Consider the following 20,135-nt stretch of genomic DNA (forward strand, 5'->3'; position numbering starts at 1 on the left):
CTGGGGGCTTAGGATTTTATTTTAACCTTACAACACTATTTCCCAGAATTCTCCAGAGGTAGTAAGGTTTAGTCACTGACAGCAGAGGCTGCCTTTATAGTCCTCCCAACATCGGCTACCCCCATTTCCATGACTCTCTTCCTCTCCTCCCTACCCGTGTTGCCTGCATCTGCCAAATCAACTACTTGTACTCAAATCCTTGTCTTGTCTCAGGACCTGCTTCTGGAGGGAGAGACACACACAAAGACTACCAGAAAAAGACTGATCTATTGTGAAAGCACATAGTCCAATTAAATTATTATTTTACCTTTACCACTCCACTTATATACACACTCACATTCTTTGCTCAAACTAAGAAACAACCTTGGCAAGAATCTTGTATCTACAATCAAGAAAGTGATAACCACTTACAAAATAAATAAATAAACAAACAAATAAACAAACATGAATGTGAAATGGAATGCCCACCCTGGCAGCAAAGAACATGGCAGAGACTTTTTTCACAAATGATGATATTAAGGCTTGCAGGAAGGGAGCCAGTCCTTTAATTACCATTTTCTCTACTTTTAGAAAAATATTGAAGATAAAGACTTGAAGAAGCATGCTTTAGCAAGGTAGGTGTGATTAAGGGTACTTTCTGCTCAGCACTAATTCTGAGTCTGAAAGCAAAATTTTGGCAGAGACACACCATGTGTACTGTCTTTCAGGAGTTTAGAAATAATGAAAAGAAGTATGTTGGAGATTTTCTAAAAGAAGAAAAAGAAAACTGCCATTATCCCAATTATGCTTTTAGCATAAAGTTCAAATCAAAGGCAAATGTCAAATTTTAGAGTAATTAAAGAGGTAATTGCTGTTAAAATATTTTGGTTCATATATGTGGAAGTAAAAATTGCTGCTATAATATTTTGGTTCTCATATATGTGGAAGTAAAAAAAAAAAAATATTCCCTTCCCATGAGACCCTTCTCAGAAAATATGTCTGTTTCCTTGTGGCTGAATCATTCATGAACAAACTATGGATTATCATTATGTTGCTTTTTTCTGGTTTGACTTTTATGGAGCCAATCACAGGAATAAGCCTGTTCCTACATAAAACTAATTCTGAATGAGAAAATGAAAATTTTATGCTTGACTGATGCTAGATATACTTAGCACCCAGTTATAAAGAATTTGGTCTTTTTTTTTCTTTTTGCTCATCCTCTTTTCCTTTTCTCTTCTCTGCTCTATTTCAATGGAAATTCTCTTGATAAACTCAGCCCCCAGGATTTTATCTTCCTAAATTTGGAGACCAACTATAGTGATATCTAACGAAGGAAAGGGGATGTCCCAAAAAATAGCAGACACATGGCTTGGGGCTTCATAAGACAGGGAGTAAAGAGAGAATCAGAGCATCAGAGACCTCGATGGCATATTAAAAACTGGGAGATGACAGGAGATTTTATAAAGCACTGTTGTTTTATAAAACTGTGGTTCAAACACAAATCACTCAAATACTAACCTGAAAGTATAAGCTTATAATAGAATATAGGAAGTATAGTCTGGAATACTAGGCTAAGATGCTTGTCCTGTCCCTTTCTATCCAGAACGTACATACAACGGTGCCAGTGGTCTCCAGAGCACTAACAGGACAATTTTGAATACTTCATTAGATAACCCAAACCACCAAACAGGCATTAAGCTATCATTTTCCAATCAACCACATTATCATTATCATTTCTGTCTCTAAAAGATGGATGTTTAAAGATGGATGTGTACATTCCATCTTGGGAAAAGTGGTAATTTTATTTCAGCTTTATGTACATCATTAAGTTGATGGGAATTATGAAGACCTAAATTACATACGTGAGCCTTTTCAGGCACTGAGCCCTCTGGTAGGAAGAGGCAGCCATCAAATCAGTCAGTTTAAATCATCCTTGACATTAACAAGGTGGCTGGCTATGATCACTTTAATAAATGACTTTCTGTTCCTATTAGCTGAGTGACTATACTCTAGCTCCTGTTCCAGAAGCATGTTGCCAAACTAGTCTCCCAAAAAGTGTATTTAAAGGATACAAGATTTTTTCAGTGTTTGTATTCAAATAAATGCTTAACTTTTTAGGATTATTGGGCAAGATGGCTGAACAGGAACAGCCTCAGTCTGCAGCTCCCAGTGAGACCAACGCAGAAGGCAGTGATTTTTGCATTTCCAACTGAGGTACCTGGCTTATCTCGTTGGGACTGGTTAGACAGTGGATGTAGCCCACGGAGGGCGAGCAGAGGCAGGGTGTGGCATCACCTCACCCAGGAAGCACAAGGGGTTGGGGGAACTCCCTCCCCTATCCCAGGGAAGCCATGAAGGATTGTGCTGTGAGGGATGGTGCTATCTGGCCCAGATACTACACTTTTCCCACTGTCTTTGCAACCCATAGACCAGGAGATTCTCTCAGCTACCCACACAAGCAGGACCCTGGGTTTCAAGCACAAAGCTGGGCAGCCGTTTGGGCAGACACCCAGCTAGCTGCAGGAGTTTATTTTCTTCATACCCCAGTGGTACCTGGAATACCAATGAGACAGAGCTGCTCACTCCTCTGTAAAGGGGGCTGAAGCGAGGGAGCTGAGTGGTCTTGCTCAGGGGATCCCACCCCAACGGAGACCAACAAGCTAAGATCCACTGGCTTGAAATTCTTGCTGCCAGCACAGCAGTCTGAAGTCGACCTGGGACACTTGAGCTTGATGTTGGGAGGGGTGTCCACCATTACTGAGGCTTGAGTAGGTGGTTTTCCCCTCACAGTGTAAACAAAGCTGCCAGGAAGTTCAAACTGGGCATAGCCCACCGCAGCACCACAAAGCCGCTGTAGCCAGACTGCCTCTCTAGATTCCTCCTCTCTGGGAAGGACATCTCTGAAAGAAGGGCAGCAGCCCCAGTCAGGGGCGTATAGACAAAGCTCCCATCTCCCTGGGACAGAGCATCTGGGGGAAGGGACGGCTGTAGGTGCAGCTTCAGCAGACTTAAACATTCTTGCTTGCCAGCTCTGAAGAGAGCAGATCTCCCAGCACAGTGCTCAAGCCCTGCTAAGGGACAGACTGCCTCCTCAAGTGGGTTCCTGAACCCCATGCCTCCTGACGAGGAGAAACCTCCCAGCAGAGGTCAACAGACACCTAATATAGGAGAGCTCCGACTGGCCTCTGGCAGGTGCCCTCTGGGACAAAGCTTTCAGAGGAAGGAACAGGCAGCAATCTTTATGTTCTGCAGCCTTTGCTGGTGATACCCAGGCAAACAGTGTCTGGAGTGGACCTCCAGCAAACTCCAGCAGACCTGCAGCAGTGGGGCCTGACCTTTAAAAGGAAAACTAACATAGAGAAAGCAATAGCATCAACATCAACAAAAAGGATGAACACTCAAAAACCCCATGCGAAGGTAACCAAGATCAAAAACGAAAGGTAGACAAATCCACGAAGTTGAGGAGAAACCAAAACAAAAAGCATTCCAAAAACCAGAATGCCTCTTCTCCTACAAAGGAATACAACTCCTTACCAGCAAGGGAACAAAACTGGACAGAGAATGATCTGATGAATTGACAGAAGTAGGCTCCAGAAGGTGGGTAATAACAAACTCCTCCAACCTATAGGAGCATGTTCTAACCCAATGAAAGGAAGCTAAGAACCTTGGTAAAACATTACAGGAACTGCTAAATAGAATAACCAGTTTAGAGAAGAACATAAATGACTTGATGGAGCTGAAAAACATAGCACAAGAACTTCATGAAGCATACACATAGCTAAATTGATCAAGCGGAAGAAAGGATATCAGAAATTGAAGATCAACTTAATGAAATAAAGCCTGAAGACAAGATTAGAGAAAAAAGAACAAAAAGGAATGAAGAAAGCCTCCAAGAAATATGGGACTATGTGAAGAGAACAAATCTATGTTTGATTGGTGTACCTGAAAGTGACGGGGAGAATGGAACCAAGCTGGAAAACACTCTTAAGGATATAATCCAGGAGAACTTCCCAACCTAGCAAGGCAGGCCAACATTCAAATTCAGGAAATACAGCGAACACCACAAAGATACTCCTGGAGAAGAGCAACCCCAAGACACGTAATCATCAGATTCAGCAAGGTTGAAATGAAGGAAAAAATGTTAATGGCAGCCAGAGAGAAAGATCGGGCTACCCACAATGGGAAGCCCATCAGACTAACAGTAGATCTCTCTACAGAAACCCTACAGCCAGAAGAGAGTGGGGACCAATATTCAACATTCTTAAAATAATTTTCAACCCAGATTGTCATATCCAGCCAAACTAAGCTTCATAAGTGAAGAAGAAATAAAACCCTTCACAGACAAGCAAATGCTGAGGGATTTTGTCACCACCAGGCCTGCCTTTAAAAAGCTCCTGAAGGAAGCACTACATATAAAAAGGGAAAATGAGTACCAGCCACCACAAAAACAAACCAAACTGTAAGACTATCAACACTACGAAGAAACTGCATCACCTAATGGGCAAAATAACCAGCTAGCATCATAATGACAGGATCAAATTCACACATAACAATATTAAAATAAAATGTAAATGGGCTAAATGCCCAAATTAAAAGACAGACTGGCAAACTGGATAAAGTGTCAAGACCCATCAGTGTGCTGTATTCAGAAGACCCATCTCATGTGCAAAGACACACATAAGCTCAAAATAAAAGGATGGAGGAAGATTTACCAACCAATTGGAAAGAAAAAAAAAAAAAAAGCAGGGGTTGTAATCCTTGTCTCTGATAAAGCAGACTTTAAACCAACAAAGACCAAAAGAGACAAAGAAGGCCATTATATAACGGTAAAGGGATCAATTCAAGAAGAAGAGCTAACTATCCTGAATATATACGCACCCAATACAGGAGTACCCAGATTCATAAAGCAAGTTCTTAGAGACTTACAAAGACACTTAGACTCCCACACAATAATAATGGGAGATTTTAACACCCCACTGTAAATATTAGACAGATCAATGACACAGAAAATTAACAAGGATATTCAGGACTTGAGCTCAGCTCTGGACCAAGCGGACCTAATAGACATCTACAGAACTCTCCACCCCAAATCAACAGAATATACATTCTTCTCAGCACCACATAGCACTTACCAAAAATTTGACCACATAATTGGAAGTAAAACACTCCTCAGCAAATGCAAAAGAATGGAAATCATAACAAACAGTGTCTCAGACCACAGTGCAACCAAATTAGAACTCAGGATTACAAAACTCACTCAAAACCACACAACTACATGGAAACTGAACAAGCTGCTCCTGAATGACTACTGGGTAAATAACAAAATTAAGGCAGAAATAAATAAGTTCTTTGAAACCAATGAGAACAAAGACCCAACGTACCAGAATCTCTGAGACACAACTAAAGCAGTGTTAAGAGGGAAATTTATAGCACTAAATGCCCACAGGAAAAAGTGGGAAAGATCTAAAATCAACACCCTAACATCACAATTAAAAGAACTAGAGAAGCAAGAGCAAACACATTCAAAAGTTAGCAGAAGGCAAGAAATAACTAAGATCAAAACAGAAGTGAAGGAGATAGAGAGATGAAAAACCTTCAAAGAATCAATGAATCCAGGAGCTGGTTTTTTGAAAAGATCAACAAAATAGATAGACTGCTAGCCAGACTAATAAAGAAGAAAACAGAGAAGAATCAAACAGACACAATAAAAAATGGTAAAGGGGTTATCACTACTGATCCCATAGAAATACAAACTACCATCAGAGGATACTATAAACACCTCTATGTAAATAAGCTAGAAAATTTAGAAGAAATGGATAAATTCCTAGACACATATACCCTCCCAAGACTAAACCAGAAAGAAGTCAAATCCCTGAATAGACCAATAACAAGTTCTGAAATTGAGGCAGTAATTAATAGGCTACCAACCAAAAAAAGCCCAGGACCAGATGAACTCAGAGCTGAATTCTGCCAGAGGTACAAAAAGGAGCTGGTACCATTCCTTCTAAAACTATTCCAAGCAACAGAAAAAGAGGGACGCCTCCCTAACTCTTTTTATGAGGCTACCATCATCCTGATACCAAAACCTAGCAGAGACACAACAAAAAAAGAAAATTTCAGGCCAATATCCCTGATGAACATCGATGCAAAAACTCTCAATACAATACTGGCAAACCAAATCCAGCAGCACATTTAAAAGCTTATCCACCATGATCAAGTTGGCTTCATCCCTGGGATGCAAGGCTGGATCAACATATGCAAATCAATAAATGTAATCCATCACATAAACAGAACCAATGACAAAAATCACATGATTATCTCAATAGATGCAGGAAAGGCCTCGATAAAATTCAACATCCCTTCATGCTAAAAACTCTCAATAAACTAGGTATTGACAGAATGTATCTCAAAATAATAAGAGCTATTTATGACAGACCCACAGATAATATCATACTGAATGGGCAAAAGCTGGAAGCATTCCCTTTGAAAACTGGGACAAGACAAGGATGCCCTCTCTCACTCCTCCTATTCAACATAGTATTGGAAGTTCTGGCCAGGGCAATCAGGCAAGAGAAAGAAATAAGGGGTATTCAAATAGGAATACAGGAAGTCAAATAGTCTCTGTTTGCAGATGACATGATTGTATATTTAGAAAATCCCATCATCTCAGTCCAAAAACTCCTTAAGCTGATAAGGAACTTTAGCAAAGTCCCAGGTTACAAAATCAATGTGCAAAAATCACAAGCATTCCTACACACCAGTAGCAGACAAACAGAGAGCCAAATCATGAGTGAATTCCCATTCACAACTGCTACAAAGAGAATAAAATACCTAGGGATACAATTTCAAAGACATGTGAAGGACCTCTTCAAGGAGAACTACAAGGAAATAAAAGAGGACACAAACAAATGGAAAAGCATTCCATGTTCACAGATAGGAAGAATCAATATTGTGAAAATGGCCATACTGCACAAAGAAATTTACAGATTCAATGCTATTCCCATCAAACTACCATTCACTTTCTTCACAGAATTAGAAAAAAACTACTTTAAATTTCAAATGGAACCAAAAAAGAGCCCATATAGCCAAGACAACCCTAAGCAAGAAGAACAAAGCTGGAGGTATCACACTACCTGACTTCAAATTATACTACAAAGCTATAGTAACCAAAACAGCTTGGTACTGATACCAAAACAGATATATAAACCAATGGAACAGAACAGAGGCCTCTGAAAAAACACCACACATCTACAACCGTCTGATCTTTGACAAATCTGATGAAAATGAGCAATGGGAAAAGGATTTCCTATTTAATAAATGGTGTTGGGAAAATTGGCTAGCCATATGCAGAAAACTGAAACTGGACCCCTTCCTTACACTTCATACAAAAATTAACTCAAGATGGATTAAATACTTAAACATAAGACCTAAAACCATAAAATCCCTAGAAGAAAACCTAGGTAATATCATTCAGGACATAGGCATGGGCAAAGACTTCATGACTAAAACACCAAAAGCAATGGCAACAAAAATCAAAATTGACAAATGGGATCTAATTAAACTAAAGAGCTTCTGCACAGCAAAGGAAACTACCAGCAGAGTGAACAGGCAACCTACAGAATGGGAGAAAATTTTTGCAATCTATCCATCTGACAAAAGGCATTTAATATCGAGAATCTACAAGGAACTTAAACAAATTTACAAGAAAAAACCCCATCAAAAAGTGGGTGAAGGATATGAACAGACACTTTTCAAAAGAAGACATTTATGCGGCCAACAAATACATGAAAAAAAAGTTCATCATCACTGGTCATTAGAGAAATGCAAATCAAAACCACCATGAGATATCATCTCGGGCCATTTAAAATGGTGATTACTAAAAAGGAAACAACAGATGCTGGAGAAGATGTGGAGAAACAGAAATGCTTTTACACTGTTGGTGGGAGTGTAAATTAGTTCAACCATTGTGAAAGACAGTGTGGTGATTCCTCAAGGATCTAACACTAGAAATACCATTTGACCCAGCAATCCCATTACTGGGTATATACCCAAAGGATTATAAGTCATTCTACTATAAAGACCATCCACATGTATGTTTATTGCTGCACTATTCACAATAGCAAAGACTTGGAACCAACCCAAATGCCCACCAATGATAGGCTGGATAAAGAAAATGTGGTACATATACACCATGGAATACTACACAGTCATAAAAAAGAATGAGTTCAGGCCGGGCACTGTGGCTCACGCTTGTAATCCCAGCACTTTGGGAGGCCGAGGTGGGCGGTTCACCAGGTCAGGAGTTCAAGACCAGCCTGACTAACATGGTGAAACCTCATCTCTATTAATGATACAAAATTTAGCCAGGCATGGTGGCATGTGCCTGTAATTCCAGCTACTCTGGAGGCTGAGGCAGAAGAATCACTTGAACCCGGGAGGCGGAGGAGGTTGCAGTGAGCTAAGATTGCACCATTGCACTCCAGCCTGGTCGACAGGAGGAGACTTTGTCTCAAAAACAAACAAACAAAAAGGGCCTGGCCCAGTGGCTCACTCCTGTAATCCCAGCACTTTGGGAGGCCAAGGCAGGTGGATCACGAGGTCAGGAGATCGAGACCATCCTGGATAACACACTGAAACACCATCTCTACTAAAAATACAAAAAAATTAACCAGACGTGGTGGCGGGCGCCTGTAGTCCCAGCTACTTGGGAGGCTGAGGCAGGAGAATGGCGTGAACCCGGGAGGAGGAGCTTGCAGTGAGCCGAGATTGTGCCACTGCACTCCAGCCTGGGCGACAGAGCAAGACTCCATGTCAAAAAAGAAAGAAAAAGAAAAGAATGGGTTCATGTCTTTGCAGGGACATGGATGAAGCTGGAAACCATCACTCTCAGCAAACTAACACAGGAACAGAAATCCAAACACCGCATGTTCTCATTCATAAATGGGAGTTGAACAATGAGCACATATGGGCAGAGGGAGGGGAACATTACACACTGGGGCCTGTCAGGGGGTGGAGGATAAGGGGAGGGATAGCATTAGGAGAAATACGTAATGCAGATGATGGATTGATGGGCGCAGCAAACCACCATGGCACATGTACATGTACACCTATGTAACAAACATTCACATTCTGCACGTGTATCCCAGAACTTAAGTATAATAAGAATAATTTTTAAGGGCAAGAATATTAGAAAACAATTGGACCCATGACTCTCTGTATCTCTTCAGTAGAAGCAATCATCAAGGCACATGTTTACTGTTAGGTTTGTTGAGCATAGATGTGTGGACAGAAGCTTAATGTCCGTGCAATCTGTTTCCACTGCATTAGCCATTACATTAAAAACAACAAACAAAATTCTTTCTTGTTTAAAATGTGTTCCACATGCTCAGAATCAATCTTGATCAACAGACTGCAGTCTAATTTGGTGGTTCAGAGATGAGAAGATTATGGACATATTTCAATTAAAAAACAAATTGAGAAAAGACAACTTAATGCATTATGCATCTAACAATGTTTCTGAAAAACATTTAGGAGTTCTCCAAGTCAATTCTGCACAGTCTTGGTCTACATTGCCAAACAATATAATATAGATGAATTACTTACGGAGAAGCTATAGGCAAACTTCTGTTTTTTACATAACAAATTCTTTTTTTAAAACTTTATTTATTTATTTATTTACTATCTTATTTTTTTTTTTAAGACACAGTCTCACTCTGTCACCCAGGCTGGAGTGCGGTGGCACCATCTCATCTCACTGCAACCTCTGCCTTCCGGGTTCATCGGTTCACCTGCCTCAGCCTCCCGAGTAGCTGGGATTACAGGCACATGCCACCATGCCGGGCTAATTTTTATATTTTTGGTAGATACAGGGTTTCGCCATGTTGGCCAGGCTGGTCTCAAACTCCTGACCTCAGGTGATCCACCCACCTCAGTCTCCCAAAGTTCTGGCATTACAGGCGTGAGCCACTGCACCCGGCCAGCAAATTCTTAATATATATTTAAAAGTTGAGTGTGCAAAAATAAAATCATCCGTGTTTAATTCTAGTTCCACCAATTAAAAGATCCTGAATTACCTGACATCTCTGATTCCGACATTTATTCATTCAACAGATATTTATCATTTGCCTATTATGTTTGAGCCACTGTCCTAAGGTCTAGGAATACAGAAGTCAACAAAAGAGGTTCCAATTTCTGACTTTCACTTTTAAATAAATGAGTTAATAAAAGAGATTGCAGACAAATATACAGTTTATTAAAACATGAAAAATGTTAGAAAGCAAAATAAGGAAAGCAGAGAATGGGTTATGAATTACTGAGGGATAGCATTTTAGATAGAGCCAGGTAAGGTGTCCCCCACCTGAAAATGACTTTGGATGATAAACTGAAGGAAGTGAGGGAGCAAGTCATGCAGATAACCATCCAGGGAAAGGGCATTCCAAAGGCAGCAAGTACAAAAGCTCTGAGGCAAGAATGTGCCTGACAAGAAAAGAGGTGCAAATGCCAAGCACAGAAAGGTGAAGAGCAGAGTGGCAGAGGGGGCCATAAAAATGGTGGGGTGGGGGCTAGTGGACAGACTGTGAAGGCCTCATAATACACAGAGAGAATCTCAGAGGAAATGAAAAAGCCTTGGAGGTCTTTGAGAAGAGAAGTGATATGATCCAGCTTACATTTGATAGAAATAATAATAATTTATCCCCATAGGTTTACTGAAAGATGAAATAAGAAAATTGATGTAAAATGCTTCCCTCAGAGCATGGCAAAAGGTAAACATAAAATATTCACTGCTCTAATTATTTTTGTTATCTAGATAGAGATTAGAAAATCATAATCAAAAATGAAGTTGTTATATGATATTACAGATTAGGTTTCTTATTTTTTAATTTTGCTTTTATCCTTCAAAAATTAGATCAATAACCCAAAGGGAGAAAGAGAAATAACAAGGATATGCTTTAGTTCAAAGATCAAGTGAAGAAAATTTCTGAAACAATAAAGTCTTGTTTCAAAAATGGAGGAAGAAACTTAAAGGAACAAAAGAGAGAGAAATTAAAGTTTCCAGGTAAATCTCTCAATATTCTAAGCACATAAATAATTGGAAATCTTTTTGAGGCAATTTGAATTGATGTTTCTTCTAACTTAGGCCCAGGAAGTAGCATCAAAATGTGTTTGGATCACTTCAGCAAAGAGTTTTACTTAATAAATAGAAAGAATTTGTTGTAAATAGATTCGAAGAAAGCTACTAATAGGCTTCCCTGCTGGCTGAGCAAGATTACTTTAGTAAAGCAAGGCAAAAGGTACTATTGGCTACTTAAATATTCTGGCATAAAAATTAACACAGAAGCTGGACTTCAGAGAAAAAAATAAATAGAGCATGCACAAAACATCATAAGAAACAAAGTCTATCATATTTCTTCCAGTAAATCATGACAAGGGTACAACAGGCACAAATGACATGAGCAATGGAGAGGGATTTTTATTTGAACTTACAGAGAAACTTGCAGGATCTTATTTCACAGAGAGCCCACAGAATAGTATATCTTTCATTTTTATATCATCTTATGTATTTTGCTCCTTTAAAAAGAATTTATTGATTACCTATTCTGTGCAAGGAGCTGTGGAAAATAGAAAATTGTGTAAGACATGGTACTTTCGTCCCAAGAAACTCACATTACAGCAAAGGATGACAAGGCATAGACTATATTTTACTGGACATAAGGCACCAAGAATTTAAGTTAAACCAAAATAAGAAATTCATAGAAAAAAGAAAACGTAACTATACATAGAGTTTTTAAAAACATACTCCAATTTCAGAAACATTGAAATAGGAAATGCATACATTTATATACAAAACAGGTATATAAATATCTACCCAAGAGGAAGCATAAGGAACAAGGATGCTTTTTTAAAAATGTTTTCATTTTCATCGGTTATTGGGGAACAGATAGTGTTTGGTTACATGAGTAAGTTCTTTAGTGGTGATTTGTGAGACTTTGGTGCACCCATCACCAGAGCAGTATACACTGCACCCCATTTGTAGTATTTTATCCCTCACCCATTGCCCACCCTTTCCCCCTGAGTCCCCAAAATCCATTGTGTCATTCTTATGCCTCTGCATCCTCATAACTTAGCTCCCACTTATAAATGGGAACATACGATGTTTGGTTTTCCATTCCTGATTTACTTTACTTAGAATAATACTCTCTAATCTCATCCAAGTTGCTGTGAATGTCACTAAGTCATTCCTTTTTATGGCTGAGTAGTATCTCATCTCATATATATATATATATATATCAGTTTATTTATCCACCCATTGGTTGATGGGCATTTGGGTTGGTTCCACATTTTTTGCAACCATTGTAGACATTGCCTTAGGCAAGGATTTCATGACCAGGAACCCAAAAGCAAATACAATAGAAACAAAGATTTAATCAAGCTGGGACTTGATTAAATTAAAAAGCTTTGCACGGGAAAAGGCACAGTCACCAGAGTAAACAGACAACCCACAGAGTGGGAGAAAATCTTCACAATCTATACATCTGACAAAGGACTAATATCCAGGACCTACAATGAACTCAAACAAATGAGCAAGGATGCTTTTTGAAATCGTTAGGTGTCATAGCAGTACAAAGAAAAAAGATACTAATTAGTACTGGGTCACATGGATAGCAAAACCCAGATGTTGTTAATATTTCAGCTGGGTTTTAAAGAGAGATAGAAATTCTATCATGGCAATGCTGGGTGACAAACGCATTCCAGGCAGATGAAATAGCACATGTAGAAGCACAGCATAAAAATTACTTTCACAGAAGGGCAGCCGTAACGCTGGGCACGGTGGCTCACACCTGTAATCCCCGCACTTTGGGAGGCCAAAGTGGGTGGAACACAAGGTCAGAAGTTCAAAACCAACCTGACCAACATGGGGAAACCCTGTCTGTACTAAAAATACAAAAATTAGCTGGGCATAGTGGCATGCATCTGTAATCCCAGCTACTCAGAAGGCTAAGGCAGGAGAATCACTTGAAACTGGGAGGTGGAGGTTGCAGTGAGCCAAGATCACACCACTGCACTCCAGTCTGGCAGCCTGGGTGACAGACCAAGACTCTGTCTCGAAAAAGAAAAGAAAAGAAAAGAAAAGAAAAGAAAAGAAAAGAAAAGAAAAGAAAAGGAAAAGAAAAGAAAAGAAAAGAAAAGAAAAGAAAAGAAAAGAAAAGAAAAGAAAAGAAAAGAAAAGAAAAGAAAAGAAGGAAGGAAGGAAGGAAGGAAGGAAGGAAGGAAGGAAGGAAGGAAGGAAGGAAGGAAGGAAGGGAAGGAAGGAAGGAAGGAAGGAAGGAAGGAAGGAAGGAAGGAAGGAAGGAAGGAAGGAAGGAAGGAAGGAAGGAAAGAAAGAAGAGCAGCCATAAAATCAGATTGACTGGAGAAGGCTTGTGTTAGACCCAGTTATAAAGGGCTTTAAATGCTAGATAAAAGATTGTAAAACATTGCCCTGCCAGAAACTATTAAGTTTTAAAAGTAGAGGGCAATTGCTCTCCTATACGTGGTTTAGGAAGGTTAACAAAACAGTGGTAGACAGCGGGCTGTAGGGAGGCTCGTCTTCAGAGTGGGACACCAGTGAGGAATCTTTCATAATAATATAGGGAAGAGGTGCCAAACTGAACCAGCGAGGCTAAAATGTGGATTGAAAAGAAATGGATGTGCCTCTCCCTTTATAGTGCTTTTACTTACATGTGATACACAGTAATGTGGCACAGGAAGAATAATAACTAACTTAGGTTCTCATAAAGACATCAAGATAGAACATGTGTGAATTTTTTTTAACTATATGTAGGCAGAGGCAGAATCAGCCACAGAAAACACTTTCACTGCCTCAGAGGGCAGATCTGTGGTTCTCTTCTCAGCATATAATCTAACTGTCATGGAGGTTTCTGGTCAAGAATTTAAAAATGAATATTTTAGGAGAAATTGAATATTACAACTTAAGTGCTTCACCAAAGATGACTTGCAGTGGCTCGGCAATTCAATGTCATTCCACTGTTGACATTTTTGTGACTGCGACAGTTTGTAAAGGCATTGTGTCCACACCCAACCTGCGGCCATGTAATCAGTAGTTTATAGTTGGTGACTTCATGGGACCAGCCGTGAACCAAAATTTTGGCTACTTTATTAAGCAAGATTGAATTTAGGGGCAAAGAGACACAGTCAGGACCTCCAAGGATTGCCAGCAGGTTGTGCCCGGCACATGGCACTCAGCTGAAGGGGTGAGCAGAAGTAGGCTCTGCTTCCCAAGCCACGCGCGCTGTGGCTGGGCTGCTTCCTTTTTTTCAATGATCCACATGGAAGGTCACATAGGCTAGGCTAAGGAGACTTCTGGAGGGAAAAGGAGAGTCACAATGGAGAGTATCAGAGGAGAGCCAGGAACATATCTGCATTTTGGAAGAGCTCCTTTGCCCCCAGGGAGGAATCAGAGGAGGGAATCCATATTTTCTATTTGAAAAAAATAAAATATTTCTGAAAGAGACTGGACATGCACACATCATCAAAAGAAATTTCATTACACACATCATCAAAATAAATGTAACACTATAATAGACTAATTACCAGTTAAAATGGACTAACTTCTCCAAGCATCACTTAGATACTAAACATTGGTTCTGACTTTCCAAAGAATTCCGTCCTAGATATTTTGGTACAGTAGATTTTAAAATGATGACCAAAAATGATGGAACAATATCAGAATCACCTTGGGTGCTTCATAATTCAGATTATGAATCAGTAGGACTGGATTCAGATGTAAAAATATGTGGCAACAGATTTTGGAAATATTGCTCCAAGACATGCTGTGACCAATAAATAGTTCACATGCAACTCATGAGAATAAATTAGTTTTTACCTTTAAATGCCATAATAGCTTCCATTTTTCGGTGTATTTCATGCCATTCTTTCCCAAGCAACCAATCTCTACCTCTCAAGATAATTACAGTAATGGTTGATACTAACTATATATGAAAACCACGTATTCTTTTGTGTCTGACATCTTTTAAGATTATTCACGGTATAGTGTGCATCAGTATTGTGTTCATTTTTATTGCTGAGCATAATAAGAAGGTTGGGAATGAAGGAGTAATCCTGATAACAAGTGAGATTTTTTCAATCATGAAAATTTTTCTTGATTAGTAAATATTTACATATATAGGCACACACATATATACATGCTACAAACTTCATTTACAGTTTCGAGATTATTCTATTTGTATCTATAAGGATTACAGTATAATTTATTGGCTTTGAACAACTATTATATATTTAATGTCTCCCAAAAAGTGTTATTCAACAAAGAGAACAAAAAGGTCATTTTGGTCAAATTCTTTGAAGGACAGACCTTTTAGGTTATTGCATTGATAATGAATTTACTTCACTTCTCTAGTAAAATATCTTCAATACTTCTTGATTATTCTAGAGAAACAAACATAAATATCTGATAGGTATTTTGTATAAACTCTAAAAAGTCATCAGGGAAAGGACCAGAAAAAAATACTCCAAAGCAAATCTCCACAGACATTTTCTGTGAAAAGCCAGACAGTAATAGTTTAGACTTTGTGGGCCATATGGTGTCGGTGACAACTCTGCCATTGTGGCATGAGAGCAGCCACAGGCAATATGTAAACGAATGAGCAGGCTATGTTCCAGTAAAATTATATTTACAAAAACAGGCAATTAGAAGCTATGAGATACCACTAAGCACCTACTAGAGTGGCTAAAATACAAAACACTGTCAACAGTAAACGCTGGCAAGAATGTGAAGCAAAGAAATCTCTCATTCATTGCTGGTGTCAATGCAAAATGGTACAACCGCTTTAGAAGACATCTTGACAGTTTCTTACAAAGCTAAGCATAGTATATTACCAAATGACCCAGCAATGGTCCTCCTAGATATTTACTTAAATAAGTTAAACACTAACATTCATACCAAAACCTGCACATGGGTGTTTGCAGTAGCTTTTTTCATAATCTCCAATAATGGGAAGCAATTAAGATAAACAACCTGTGATACAGTTGAACAATGGGATATCATTCAGCAATTAGAATAAATGTGCTATCAAATCATGACTAGACATAGAGGAACCAAAAATGCATATTGCTAAGCGAAAGAAGCCAGTCTGAAAAGGCTACATACTGTATGCTTCCCACTATATAACATTCTGCAAAAGTCAAACTAAACAACAATGGTTACGGGTAGGGTGGGGAAGGATGAACAGGTGGAGCACAGGAGAATTTGAGAGCAGTGAAGGTATCTGATGACACTGTGATAGTGTGTATGTGACATTAGGCACTGGGAAAGAACCATACAATATACAACACAAACAGTGAACCCTAATGCAAACTATGGACTTTAGTTAATAATAATGCATCAATATTGGTTTACAAATTTTAACACATATACCAAAGGGAAGATATTAATAGCAATGGAAACTGTGGTCGGGGTGGACAGAATATAGGGGAACTCCCTATAGTTTCTGTTCAGTTTTTTTGTAAACCATAAATCAGATCTAAGAAAAAAACAAAACAAAACAGAAAACAGGCAATGAGCCCCATTTGGCCTGTGGGCTACAGTTTGCTGATACCTGTTCTAAATAATGAAAACGTCATCAGAGAACACTTGGAATATATAAAGTTGTCATTGTGAATTTCACTTACTTTGAGGAAATTCATTCAATGTGGCTTTCAGAATTTTTTTGGAAAAGGAGTCTTCTCATAATAGCCATCCTGACAATTACACTCATATGCTTATTTCTACAGCAGAAAGTTATCCATTATATCATCTTTTCATACATGCCAACAGTTAAGCCTATCCTTGCTCCAGCATTAAGGGACTTCCCCGTAACCCAGCAGAACCCCTGAGCTGGAAAACCTGGCATACTTTATCTCAAACACAAGCAGAGCTCAAGCTATGTCTCACCGAGGCTGCTGGAAAATTCTCCATGTGACTGGATACTTTATGGCTCTCTTTAATAGTTTCATCTTCTATACTTTAGAAAGCTTCATCTTCTACAGTTTTCCCTTGTTATGTTACCACTAGTAGCACAGGAAATAAGCCTAGCATTATTTTTTAGGTTCTATAAACTTAATCTTCCTCAATCTTCATGGATGCTTACCGAATAAATGTTTATTGCATTTTAAGATACTTAACAGAATATGAGTAGAATTTGTTTTACTCAAAATGATACATGTATTCTTGGTAACAATACCATAAATAATCTGTTTTACATTTAATGTGACATTAAAAATACATATTCAATGCTGTCATTATTATTCTACATACTGAGTTGTTTTTGTTTGTGTTGCAAAATCGTAGCAATAAAATTTAACTGCAATTGTGGATGCAAGTATGACTTTTATTTTCTTATAATTTGCCATAAATCATAAATAATATAATGCTTATAAAAAGCACAGCTGTCCTTCTTGGGAAAAAAAAATTTTTTATTCTTGTAATTAGAGTAGAATCTGTCAGGAGTCAAGAGTAGAATTTGGCTAACTCGGCATCCCTCAGCTGCTAGGTGATATCGGATGTATAAAAGCCTTGTTTTCTTTAGGAAAAAAACTATAGCTGCTCTGAGAAATGTAACATGCACAGTCTTGTCCCATTTAGGTAATTTTTAACGGAGAATATACTGAGTAAAAGTGGTAAAAGAGTCAAACTTCAACCACGTAGCATGAGGATCCGATTGATTAGCTTGTGGGGGTAGGATGTCTGAGTTGAAATGAAAGATTTTTCTTAATATTTGTACACATAGTTACTTTCTATCTATAAAAGACTGACAATGTTCTTTCCTGACCATGTCCATAACTAGGCTAGCAGCCATTTTGAAAAGTGGTGGATGTGTGTATATTGTGGAGAGGGTAGAATAGAAAAGGGAGTGGCCGGAATATTCTATTAAGTAGAAGCAAGAGTATCTCAGTTATGAATTGAGTTTATCAAGTGTGCTATTCCTGAGAAAGTATAAATAATCTTTAGAGACATGATAGAGACATCTTAGACAACCGGCTATTTATCACATGCAATGCTATCACAGAAGCCAATACATGAATAAAGCAAGGTTAAATACATAAGACTCCCTGTGCCATATAACTGCAGTTTGTCCCAATATCCTTTTTCTTTTTGTCTCTGCATTTGTATGTGTGGGAGGAAGGCAAGGAGAGAATCAGAGCTTGCAAGGAGAATTTCGCCTTGTTATTTTGCTAATTTAATGTTCAGTATCTGGTCCACCTGCTGCTGTGCATGAGCTGCGGTGATCTGACACTGATCATGAAATGCTGATTGAAAAATAATGAAGAGTTGACTTTAGACTGAAATTCTTTGTCGTTGAACTAACAACATTCAAGCTTATTAGGAGCAGTCAATAACTAACCAAATTTGCGCTTTTGAACTATTTTAACAGATGGCTGCTTTATGTGGTTTCATATATCTTTCATAAGCTCGAAAACTACTCATTTGCATTTTCTTTACATCTTAGAAACTAATTGCTGTGGTTTTTCACTTTTTATTCCCTTATGCATTTAAGTTTCCATGTTGAAATTGTCACCTGGACTTTTTCTACTTTACAGTGGCAAGATTAGAATAAGTTAGTAATAATTAAGTGTGAGCCAGAAGCATATGTAATTTTTAACATATGCCTTGGAAATTCAAGTTGCCTAAGGAAAACACTTATTTCCTCAACTGAAAAATGTGAGATTTTGAGTTTGTCAGAGTATCTTCTTATATAAGAAAATTTTTCAAAAGTTAGAAAAATCTTAAGGCAATAACATGATTTTTCTAATAGTGACAGTGACTTTTCATAACTGCAAACAGATATTTAAGCAATTATGACAAAGCCACATCTCCAAGGTGCTTATAGGGCAAAGTTTTTCAATGGCTCTGTGCAATTTATACACCATCCTAAATCTAGAAATCTTTAACAAGTATCATATATAATATGGTGCATTACACCAATATGAAATTTATCCCAATCAGTAGATACTTTCCTCTCCTATTGTCTGACATAATTTACTTCTTCCAGAAACACTTGAAAGACTTTTTTTCCTCTCACTGACAGGGCTTCCCTTTAATCAAGTGCAATAACTGTTGTATGAAAGAAAGAGTAAGCTTTGATCTTTGAGAAGAAACATATAGACATGTATGGTGAAGAGATGATCAATTAATTAAAGTATTCAAAAAACGTCTTAAAAAAATGGTAGCAGGTCTAAGAATATCATCACCATCTGAAAAAAGCAAACTACTTTACTATACAAACTAGTTCAATGATTCTGCAGCCAATCAGTAACATTACATCCAAAGTTACCCGAAGTACTCAGAGAGAACGAAGCTTGTTCTTCCTGTTACACTTCCCAAACACAAATAAAACCTAGGATGAGGTGGTAGATTGGTTGCATGAATAGTCCCAAATACTACCTTCCCTACACCCAGGATCTTTGCCCTTAACTGTATTCCTGTCTCACTCTGACCCTGGGATTGAACATTCGACTTGTTTTGCCCAATGGGATATTAGTCCATGTGTTGCAAGCAGAGCAGAAGGCATGGACATTTCTGCTTGCTCTCCTGCATAATTGGACTGACTCATTCCTGGAACTTACCACCACCAAATGAGCATGGCTAGGCTTGTCTGATGAAAAGATATGAGAGACTTATGGAGTAAAGCTCCAAAGGCAAACAAAGCTCCAAAGTAAAACACAGTGATTTTCTCCATTTCTCCCATGCTTCCTCAATACTTTGAAATAAAATGCTTCATTACAGCTTTAAATATCTCTCTATTATCACCATTAATAATATGTACATTTCAGGTGTGATTATTTATTCAGCTTCCAGGTCAATGTTTCACAGTTGCAGTACACCTTTTACCTAAAAGTAGTCTTAGACATGAAGAGAAACTTCTAAAAAAGAGAAGGCTTAATATGAAAAATAAAAATCCTTAAGAGCTTTTGTAAACAAACCAAACAACAAAGAAACAAAACCCTATTCCAGAATATCAGATAAGATCTTACTTACTTTGAGTAATGCAATTTCTTGCTACTATATTTTTCTCTTTTTGCATTTTCAACCAAAGACAGCTGATGATAATTAGAATCCATCAATCTACGTATTTCTTGTTGTTACAGTCAAATGTCCT

General features: G+C 38.3%; 1 long non-coding RNA gene across 1 annotated transcript in view; it reads right to left on the reverse strand.

Moving 5' to 3' along the window:
• Window positions 1-20,135, reverse strand: part of LOC102144565 (uncharacterized) — a 227,887-nt gene that overhangs the window by 124,437 nt on the left and 83,315 nt on the right. The gene's annotated exons all lie outside the window — the stretch shown is intronic.

The sequence above is a fragment of the Macaca fascicularis genome, chromosome 6 (assembly GCF_037993035.2).
Source record: "Macaca fascicularis isolate 582-1 chromosome 6, T2T-MFA8v1.1".
Taxonomy (NCBI): domain Eukaryota; kingdom Metazoa; phylum Chordata; class Mammalia; order Primates; family Cercopithecidae; genus Macaca; species Macaca fascicularis.